Below are 10824 nucleotides of genomic sequence, written 5' to 3'. Positions count from 1 at the left end.
TTGCTTTTCTTTTGCTGCCTTTAAGAGTCTCTCCTTGTCTTTAATTTTTGGCATTTTAATTTTGATGTGTCTGGGTGTGGGCCTCTTTGGGGTCTTCTTGGGACTCTCCGTCCTTCCTGAACTTGTATGACTTTCCTTTCACCAAGTTAGGGATGTTTTCTATCCTTATTTTTTCAAACAACTTCTCTAACCCTTACTTACTTTCTTCACCTTACTGCACGTAGATGACGTGGAAATTGTTATATTTATACTGTTCCTCGGCTCCCTTAAACTGTCCTCCTGTTTTTTAATTGCTTTTTTTCTCTTTGGATCTCTGATTCAGTGAATTTTTTTTCTATCCTCTCTTCTAATTTGCTGATCTTATCCTCAGTTTCTCCTAATCTCCTGTTTATTCCTTCCAGTATATTCTTTATTTCTGCTATGTCATTCTTCATTTCAGACTGGATGTTTTCTATATATTTTTTCATCCTGTTGTGTATAATTATAATCATTACTCTGACTCTACATCTGATAGGTTGCCTATCTCCATTTCATTTAGCTCTTCTTCTGGAAAATTTTCTTGCTCTTTCATTTGGGGCTTGTTTCTTTGTCCTCCTGTTTTTGCTGCCTGTTAGTTTTGTTTCTATGATTTAGGTAGATCTCCTACAACTCCCAGTCTTTAGAGAGTAGTCTTATGTAATAGCTGACCTTTGAGACCCAGTGGCATGGTCTCCTTGATCACCAGACCTGAGTACTATAATAATGTCTGTTGTGCGTTTTGTGGGCCCTCCTGTTATAATTGAGTCTTGATTGCTATTGTCTCATTCGTGTGTGGGTTCACCCCTCACACTGGCTGACAGTGAGGCTCAAACCTCAACATAGCATGCAGGCTGCTATGCAGGTGCTTATCACATGAGAATTCACCTCAGCAGGGTTTGGAGCCTGCCAATATCTCCCTGTGGATATACTGCTTGTGAAGCCTATTGGATCCTGCTCTGTTGTTGTCTGAAGCTGGCCACTAGGTTTATTGGTTTTAGGCCTTTTTGGATGGTCTTTGGTGCAGGCCAATGTCAGACCCTGTTCATGACTGGCCCTGAGTACTTCTTTGGAGCTATCAGTTATCCATAGCTTTTGGCTCCCTCTGCTGGGGTTGGATGAGTGTGGAAGTACCAAGCTGTGCATCAATCTGCTTTTCCTAGACCCAGGCCCAAAAGCAAGTCAGGCAAAGACTCTAAGCACCCAGAGGTTTGCCTCTGCCTGAGATCTGATCTTTAGTCCCAGTCACTTAATGAGCTGCACGCTGTATAACTCAGCAGGGTGTAAATTCCACAGGGTAGGCCCAGCGGGTTTCCAATGGGTGGGACAATTTCTTTCCCCTAGGGCTAAAGGATGTTAAAGGTCTGCCTGAGAAAGATTGTCTCTGCAGTATAGGGGAATGACTCAGGACAGGAATCCAGATAGCTGTCCCCTCAAGCTTTCTCCCCAGAGCCACCAACCCCAGCCTCTCCTCACACAGCTCTAATCTACTCTGCCCTTCTTCTGCTGGAGCCCGAGGTGAGTGGCTGCACACGAAACTTTGTGCTTTGGTCCTTTAAGAGGGTGCCTGCATTTCCAACTGTCTCTCCCTGGCAGACAGAAACCCCACTGCTTTTCACAGCCAGATGTTATGTGGGCACCCTTCCCAGTTCTGGTGCTCTGGGCTGGGGAACCCGGTTTGAGTTTTGACTTCAGAATTCTCAGTGGGAACCCCCCTCAGCTAAAATATTCCTTCAGAGCTTCAGCTGCTGCCTGTGGGAGCCCAGCCAGCCTTCTTGCAAACCCATACTTCCCACCAGCCTTGATGTGGCCTCCTCTGTAAGTCCTTGGTTATAAGAGTTCTCTCCAACTAGTCTTCAGTTGATTATTCAGGATGATTTTTCTATATTTTAGTTGTAATTCCAGTTTGGTCCTGGGATAGTGTCAATGTAGCTGCCATTTAATGTGCTGCCATCTTGGAGTCACCATTTACATCTAACCCAGTTGCTGGCATATTTGAGTTTATGCATATCATCTTACTTTACATTTTTCTATTTGACCTACCTGTGTTTTTTTTAATTCCCTTTCTCTGCTTTCTTGTTTTCCTTTGTGTTGGTTAACTAAGTATTTCTTAATATTCCTGATACTCTCTAAGTTTTTCTACTTTCTTTTATTATTCTCCAAGATAACTATTTTCTCAGGCTAGAAGTTACCTGATGTATCTTCAACTGTTTACCACTTGATTAATTTTAACCCCCTTTACTTTCCTCTGGCCCTTTTCCATTATTGTGATTTTATATTTTAACTTCTACTTTCTTAAACCACAGACAACAATATTGTTTTATTTTTGTTTTGTGGGTTTAGTAGTTACATTTACCCACATATTTACCTTGTCTATTACTACTCATTCACTCAAGTATTTCCATATTTTCATTTGGGCATTTTTTCTTCTTCCTGAAGAATTTATTTTGACATTTGGTTTGTCTGAAAATATTTTTATTTTGCCTCCATTTTTGAAAGATATTTTTGTTAGACATTGAATTATATATATGAAATTATTTGATTTCAATACTTAACAATTCTGGCTGTTTTTAAAGTGATGAAAGAGAAGTTGTAGTTTTATTATTTGCTTCTTTAAAGAAGTTATTTTTTTCTGGCTTCTTTTGAAGCTTTTTTATTTTGTCTTGTCTTTGTTCAGTAAGTTTGCTAAGATCTGCCTTTGTGTGACTTTCTTGTATTTATTCTGTGTAGGTTCCCTGCTCTTCTTGAATCAATGAGTTGATGTCATTTATCACTTTGGGAACATTCTAGGTACTTATCACTGGAAATATTGTCTTATTCTCTCTTTTTGCTCTTTCTGGAACTGAAATTACATATATATTAGAACATTTCATTGTATCTCATGTGTCTCTGACAATTTTCCTTATTTTTCTATCTATGATTTAATTCGGATATTTTCTTTTTTTGCACATAAAGTTAAGTTTTATTTTAAAAAGTAAAACTTTATACATACTTTTAAAACATGAAATTTTAAAGTTATCAAGCAAGTCAATCATACTGTTTACAACAGTAATTAAAGAAGTGGTGACATTTTACCAGTGTAAAATATCACAGAATTCAAATCACAACTTGGATTTTCAATGATTCAAGTATTTTTGTTTTTGTTTATTATTAATCCTCACCAGAGGATACTTTTTCCATTGATTTTTTAGAGAAAGTGGAAGGAGGGATAGATAGATAGAGAGAAACATTGATGTTAAAGAGACACACTGACTGGCCAGGGATGGAGCCTACAACCGAGGTACATGCCCCTGACGGGACTCGAACCTGCCATGTAGGCTCTAACCACTGAGAAAACCAGCCAGGGCAATAATTCAAATGTTTTATCTCACACAATAAGGTATGGTCAGTTTTAAGATAAAATTTCTGATCTGGATATTCTGTTCTCAATCAAGTTTTTATCACCATTATCTCACACAGTAGAATATCTGGCTGTGCTGGTGATTCTACAGTGCTTGCTCTTTCCATCTGTATGTAGCCATTCCCACCCTAAGCTGTATCCCAGCTGCTCTTGACAAGCGAGTATTTACTGTTATCTTATTTTGCAACTTCAAAGCCATACCCATCCACCAGAATGCCATGATCCAGGTCTTCACTGCTGCAGTCTGTATCATAAGAAATGGTTTCTTCATAGAAACTATCCTGGCCTACATCTATAGCAACAGAGTTGCGCCCCACAATTACCCTTGCCTTACTAAGGGATCTGTCCCTCCAATGGATGTCCACCAAGCCAGTGTCACTGGCAACAGAATCCTTGGGCTTGTATTTGCAGGATTCAACCTTCGCATGATATGTATAGGATTCCTCTGAGTCCAGGCCTCCTTGTGCTTAACATACTATAAGGTATTATCCATTCAGCCACAATTGCAGCCCTCATTGCCTTGAGACTGAGAGCAATCCACAAGGTTCTGCTCACTCAGTGGAATAAATTTGACAATTTTCCAGAACCTTGTCCTTCTGGGGCACCAGTTGCACTAAAATTCCAACAAGAATCACACACAACCTGATCCTTCACAGGAGTTACATAACATTTTTCTTTCTAGTACACAGATGGGGGGATCTCCACAAGGAGAAGTTCTTAAACGCTTTCTTTTTTCTTGTACTTCTGGTTTTGAAGACCATCCATCACCTGACTGAATTCTTCATTGATTATGTTACCAAAAGCATTTATTGCCATGGTGAAGCTGTTTCCCTTGGTTGTATTCCTGGTTGTGCAGTTCAATCATCTTCCTATTTTTCTCCCACAGTGCTCTTCCCCATCCTTTTCATTCAAGTCATATAATTTTCTGTGTGTTGCCTTACACTGGTTCCATTGTGCATCTAAACGCCCATCAAGTTCTGGAGCAGCTGAAGCTATTCTTAAGAAAAGGACAATCAGGAAGAGAAAGGATTCACGTTTCAAAAACTGCTTCCAGAGGATATTTATGGATGCAGGGAAGGGTCACCCTAAAGCCCAGTGGTTGGGGCTCAGGCTGCCTTGTCCACTAGGCCAGGCCTGGGGAAGGTGTTTCCTGGGACCCACAAACCCTCTATCCCAAGGATGGTTCCCTGGTGGCCCCTGGATATTTTCTATTGATCTTATACCTTTTAAAAGAGGAACTTTGAAGATAAGATAATGGCATATCATGCCTGTTTTACCTATTCCTAGTACATATAACCAGGCATACATCATTAGATACCTAGGTGCCAGACTAAAGTGAGTTTTCATTACACGTTGACTTCATATTTTTCTACTTGTACACAAATATGAATAAATTATATGCAGCTAAATCATGCCAAACCAAAATCAAACACAATGATTATATTTGTACTCTAATATAATTTCACTAAATACAATCCATAATATTAAGGCAATTTGAAAAGAGTGGTACATAGATTGAGGGAAACTTTATTGAAATATGCAAAGTATATAAATATTTTTAATATAGTTCTAATAACATGTTACTTCTACCTTGGGAGTTCCTTCTTTCACCATTAACCCCCTTCAGATATAACCTTTGATACACAAAAATGTATGCAGTATAAGTTTTTGTATAAACTGCTTTGTCTTAACAAAGGTTTATTATACTATAATAGTAAAATCTACCTATGAATCATTTTATATTTGCTTATTAGGACAACATTCCTCTTAGTTAAGCATGTATCTATAATTTTTATTGGGATGGCAATTTTGTAACTATGAAAGTTTCAACATGTGCTTAGTCTAATCACTTATTTTAATAATCTCTAAATTATTTCCTTGTCCAGTTAATTTTTTTTCTTTATAATTTTTAAAAAGTCATTTCAAGAAAGACTATAAAACTATTTCAATTTAAACTAAATATTTTTCCATAAAAAATAATAAAAGATGTAATTTTCACTTCATGTGAAAATGCAGGATTTCACTCCTCTCCAGACTATCATGTTTTTCTCTCTCCTTGTAGTTTAAGTTTCAGGTGTCATTAAATTAAATTTTTATGCAGTGGAAATAACCCAATTTATCAAACTTCAGTCATTGAGAAAACCAACTTACCACCTTCAATGTTACTATTAATTCAGTACTCCAGGTAAGAGCTTTATTGCCAAGCATCATTCTTTCATCTCTGTGGGCCACTCACAGAGTTATTTACTAAAGGATCTTGAGGTAGTGTGGGTTTTTTTCCCTCCAGATAAAGAATCCTAAAAAAGACTCCGTCCAGAGAGAACCAGACACAAAGATGTTGACTGTTGCTTCCAAGCAGTGTAATTTAATACTAGGGGGAAACACTCAGTGTTGGCTTCTGAGCATCAAAATATAGACTTTACAACAAAATAACTTACTTTCTTAATATAGGTTATCAAATATAAAGAATGGGTTGAGCAATTGTGCAGCCTCTAGCATCTTACACTGTAAATAGAAGTAACCCAGATTCAAAAATAACTTATAGATCCCTCAGTCAATCACATAAAGGCACTGCTAAGAAGAACATCTTAGTCACAACAAAGACAGCTATTTTCAGGGAGGGCACTGCAGACAAAACCTGCTTAAATCTGCAACTGGCTCCAAAAGCGCTGCACCCTGGGAGAGAGCCCAGCAAAACAAACCCCACTGCCTAACTTTCAGGTGAGGAAGGAGACAAAGCAACCGTTTTTAGACATCAGCTGTCCAGGGAGTCTCAGGGCACAGAGGTGGCACAACTGCACCTTTGAATTAATACACAGGGCATACATAATTGGCTTTTCTCCAAAACCCCACATTTTACTGCTGGCAGTAGGAAATGAAGGAATGGTAACCGGTGGGCCCAAAGGAGGAAGAAAAGTATCTTCTTAAGGGTCTCAGAACACAAACCACAAAGCTGCCTGCTGGGATCATGGGCATCTATACAGGGCCTACCTCCTTGTCTGTCTGCTGATAGGAAGTGGACAGGCCACACTGGCCAGGACAGGAGAAGTGCTATAATCTGGAGAAGACCAAAGGGCCTTCTAAATGTCAAGCTGCTTCAGGTTGGAGCCTCATTTAAAGTCCCTGGTGAAGGAGAGCTTCTGGGTTGGTGAACATGTGAAATTAGAGAGACTGGTGGCCTCAGAGGGAACATGGAAGCTCTGTGCCCTTTTCCCATACCTTGCCCTATGCATTTCTTCTATCTGGCTGTCTGTGAGTTATTTCCTTCTAAATAAACCAGTAATCTAATGTTATCTAAAATGTTAAAGATCGAAGAAGACATCCTACAAATACAGCAGACTCTTTAATGGACAAAATAGCATCTGCATTTAAAGTCGTGTTCTTTAGAAATACAATGGAAGACATTCTTTCAAATTCTTTTCAAGTTTTCAGACAGTTTCATGTTCCAGAAAGAAAACCCTTTCCTCTCATATGGTTTGAACAATGAAAGCCACCCAACAGTGAATGAGTTGCCACTGAAGATAAACCTGAAACTGTCTAAACTATCCTACATCAACAATGAAATAATCATCTCACCAATGGAATTTCCAAAGAGTGAAACCACAAAGAAAATTTTAAGACTAATCACATATATTTGCAAATCAGATACTCCATTCCACTTGACCTTACAATGATCCAACCACCAGAGTTCTGTTTTTTGTTGTTGTTGTTATTTAAGACAAAGATTAATTTAAGGTTTTGGTTGATATTTACATTTTAAAAATAATTTATATGCCAATGCAGAACATGATAGGAAATAATCCAATTTTTATAATGTTCCTACTAATACAACCTCTTTGGAGGAAAATAAAATAGGCCCTGGTGAAGTTATCATGCACAGTTTCTAGAATACAAAAAACCAAACAAACAAAAACTACTGTGTTCATTCATTGCATCATGTCAGATAATTTTAAAAATTGGAAAAAATTTGATTCTATCTTACATTAAAGTGAATCATCTTTCAAAATCACTTTGGTCCTCAAATAAAATGTAAATGGTTATTAATATTTGCAATTTGAAATGGGAGTTTTGGTAGCAAAAAGTGATGTGACTATACTGCCATTGGTCACCATTGCACAGGAGCAGTTCTGGAGGAAGACACAGAGTGGGAGGATGAGGGTCCACATTGCCTGCTTCTTTTGAACTCTCAGGCTCTGAGTGAGTGGTAATGGGAGGACTCAGAGCATGGCACTGACTCATCCTCAAGACAGTACCTACAATAGCTCTGTTCCTTTGTTTTTCATATGCCGCTAAGAGTTTTGAGGCTGGGAAACCATTTGGTCCCTGCTCCATTTTTCAGAGTTCTCTATTAATAACATATCACCACTGAGATGTAACCACTCAGTGGCTTATTTACTTATTTGCTCATTTATTTATTCATCTAATGTTTATTGATTATTTATAGTGTTCCAGGCACTGTTTTACAGAAAATAGGACAGATGCCTGAAGTCTGCTTTCCACATTGGATGATGCAAAAATAACAAGAGATCATTAGAATACAGTTGCCATCTGCACAGGAAGTTATGGAAGTCACCAGCTAACTCAGTCTAAAGTTGGGATAAAAGGTTCCTAAAATAAACCGTCTTGAGGACATGTTAGTTGAGCAAAGTCTTAATTTTAAATGTTTTGATTCATGAAACCACTGAGAACCAATTAATGAAACCTCTATACATTGCCTTGCGGAGCCAGGTGTGGGTTCCGATTAGTAAAGATATTTTAGTTACCAGGTCATTGGCCCGTATACTTTCCACCCAGCCCACGTTACTTCTTTTAAGGTGGAGGACATTTGATAGCTATTTTGGGTATATAATGGAGAAGGTAATAAAAAGTGACCCTGAAAATGTAAATAGCTGAATATACTTCTTGCTCTGTCAGCTGAGAGGCCTAGAAGCAATGATACTCCAGGAGCGTTGAGCAAACCTGGTGCCCAGATCCTGGTTTTAACACTATTCTCAAAGAACCTGAGCTCTTTGCAGAAATAGCTGATTCCAGGGCTGAGATAGGAAATATCAAAGAGAAGCCCAGGCATCTGTAGTGCCAGTACATAAGGAAGTGCTTACCAAAACCACATGACAATGATGGGGTTATGTCCAAGGGATACAAAAGCCAACTGAAAGTGCCCCAATGGCCAGATCAGTGCAGTGTGAGCAACTAAGTTCTAACACAGTATCATATCAAAACTGAAATTTTAGAATAAATGTCCATATTGATATTTTTAGATCAATGATTAATTGAATAAACAAATAAATGAAAGAGAATAGTTAAATCTGTGCAGAGTATTTTCATGTAATTTATTCAGATACCCTGCATTCCATGAGGCAGAGCATATCTCCTCATACCTTAAGTGTGGGCCATGCATAGTGGTGTCATTCCCAAAAATGACATGAGGACAACGCTGGGGAAAGTATATGCACAGTGGAGAAACCAGACCAACATGACCTCAGCCACATCAGTAGTGTGAAGTCATGTTGATACCGTGCATCCTTGGCATGATTTGAAGAGAAAGGCAGGTCAGCTCTGTGGTCTCCCCCCAAAACTTGTAATGTCAGTCTCACCACAAGAAAAACACCAGACAAATACAAATTGAGGGGTATTCTACAAAACTCCTGACAAGTAGCCCTCAAAACTGTCAAGGTCATTGAAAACAAAGCTAGTATGAGAAACTGTCACACAGTCCAAAAAACATAATGACTAATGTAATGTGGTTTCCTGGGTGAAATTCTGGAATAAAATAACACAAAACTTTAGGTAAAAATTTAAATAATCTGAATAAAGTACGGAGTTTATTTAATAATAATGTATCAATATTGTTTCATTGACTGTGAAAAATATAGTACAGAACTATATATATATGTTAACAATAAGGAGAACTGGGTGTGGGGTACAGGAACTCTGTATCTTTGCAAGTTTGTGTAAATCTATATCTATTCTTAAGTAAAATATTTATTTTAAAAAGAGATACAAATTTATAAGTCCCTTCCACTTAGTATTCTGCTCCCCTTATCCATCACAAAACTGGGATGGGAAGGACTCCTTTAGATGGCAAGAGTGAAGGGATTGTGAGCTCTCATCCCCGCAATCTGAGGGCTTCTCCCTCTGCCTTTTGAGAGGCAAGAGGGGCTTCTTGTGTCAGAGGAGCCTCTGTCAGATGAGCCCCTACCTCTGGGAGAGACGTGGATATTCTGAAGGGGTGAAGCCTCAAAAGAGGAGCAAGTTGTCACACCCTAGAATGCCTGGTTACCGATCATGATGATTACCTGCGATTACTTTCTATATAGAATTAAACATATATACTCTTTCAAAAGAAAGGATGATTTTTTGAGTGAAACATTTTAAAATCACCCTTTGCTCTTTATGAGTACACAGGGATAACATGTTTACAGTCATAAAAATATAGCACAAATAGGAGAGACAGATCTTTTGTCCTCACTTAAACAATGGACATTTAGAAAATTTTAGATTGCTGCTGTCAAGTCTCAACACCACCATCTATATAAGCTGTGGCAACCCGAAGCTGTGGTTCAAACTCTAAGATGGAACCTCTGAGTCAGTCTCTGCTCTGCCGAACCAGCCTGAAGGTCAGCCAACATCAAGGAGCAGCTGCCCAATGCATGATCAGTTTCCTCCTCCCTGGGGGAAGCACCTGGCCTCCTGGCTGGTGCAGGGCTGGAAGCACTGTAGCATTTCATCCTGTGGACCTGCTTTCTGTTCTCCAACTGCCTCTGCTCCCACCAACCCTTCACTCTCCCAATGTGACAATGTCTCTATGCCAACCCTGCCTGTCTGCCCTCTGACATGAAGTGTGATTTTCATTCTGGCACATTCATCTCACCAGGCCCAATTCCTGTACCCTCTGTGACTCAGGAGAACTACCCGTGGTGGGCTCGGCACTTTTCAGGATACTGAACAGATCCACAGGCACATTATTTACAAGATATGTGTAGGGGTTATTAGAAGGCATTCTGCACCCTTCTTAATTGTCTCCACTAACCCCACCTACCCCCAGCCCTCTACAGTTCAATAAGCACCACTGGCTTCCCACACAATTACCCCTACACATATCCTGAAAATAATGTGCAGTCTCCCTGACAGGGTTTCTGACCCCACTGAAAACCACCGCTGATGTGCATTACCTTGCTGGTGACAGCCTTTTGCTCCACAAAGCGCTGAGCTCAGGTGATCAGGCCACATTCATGGGACAGCATGGTGCAACATCTTAGTTCTTCCCTAGTAATGAGTGAAAGTCTGTTAGTTGGTGCCTACTTTCTGTTCCATGATTCTTTATGAGAGGCTGCTGGACACAGGGCCTCACCTTGTCCACTCTCACTGCCATACGGCCACCAGTGCCAGTTGTTAAATATTTTGAACGT

The 10824-nt window shown here is 39.3% G+C and overlaps 1 pseudogene across 1 annotated transcript; it reads right to left on the bottom strand.

Annotated features, from left to right (window-relative positions):
• Positions 1-3890: 3890 nt before the first annotated feature.
• Positions 3891-10415, bottom strand: LOC308552479 (procathepsin L pseudogene; annotated as a pseudogene). The gene is made up of 2 exons: positions 10287-10415; positions 3891-4459 (listed from the first exon to the last, which is right to left on the bottom strand). The product of its transcript is annotated as a procathepsin L pseudogene (transcript).
• Between the last annotated feature and the right edge of the window lie 409 nt (positions 10416-10824).

The sequence above is a fragment of the Miniopterus schreibersii genome (assembly GCF_964146895.1).
Source record: "Miniopterus schreibersii genome assembly, chromosome: 2".
Lineage (NCBI taxonomy): Eukaryota > Metazoa > Chordata > Mammalia > Chiroptera > Miniopteridae > Miniopterus > Miniopterus schreibersii.
This window is presented reverse-complemented; position numbering and strand designations above follow the sequence as displayed.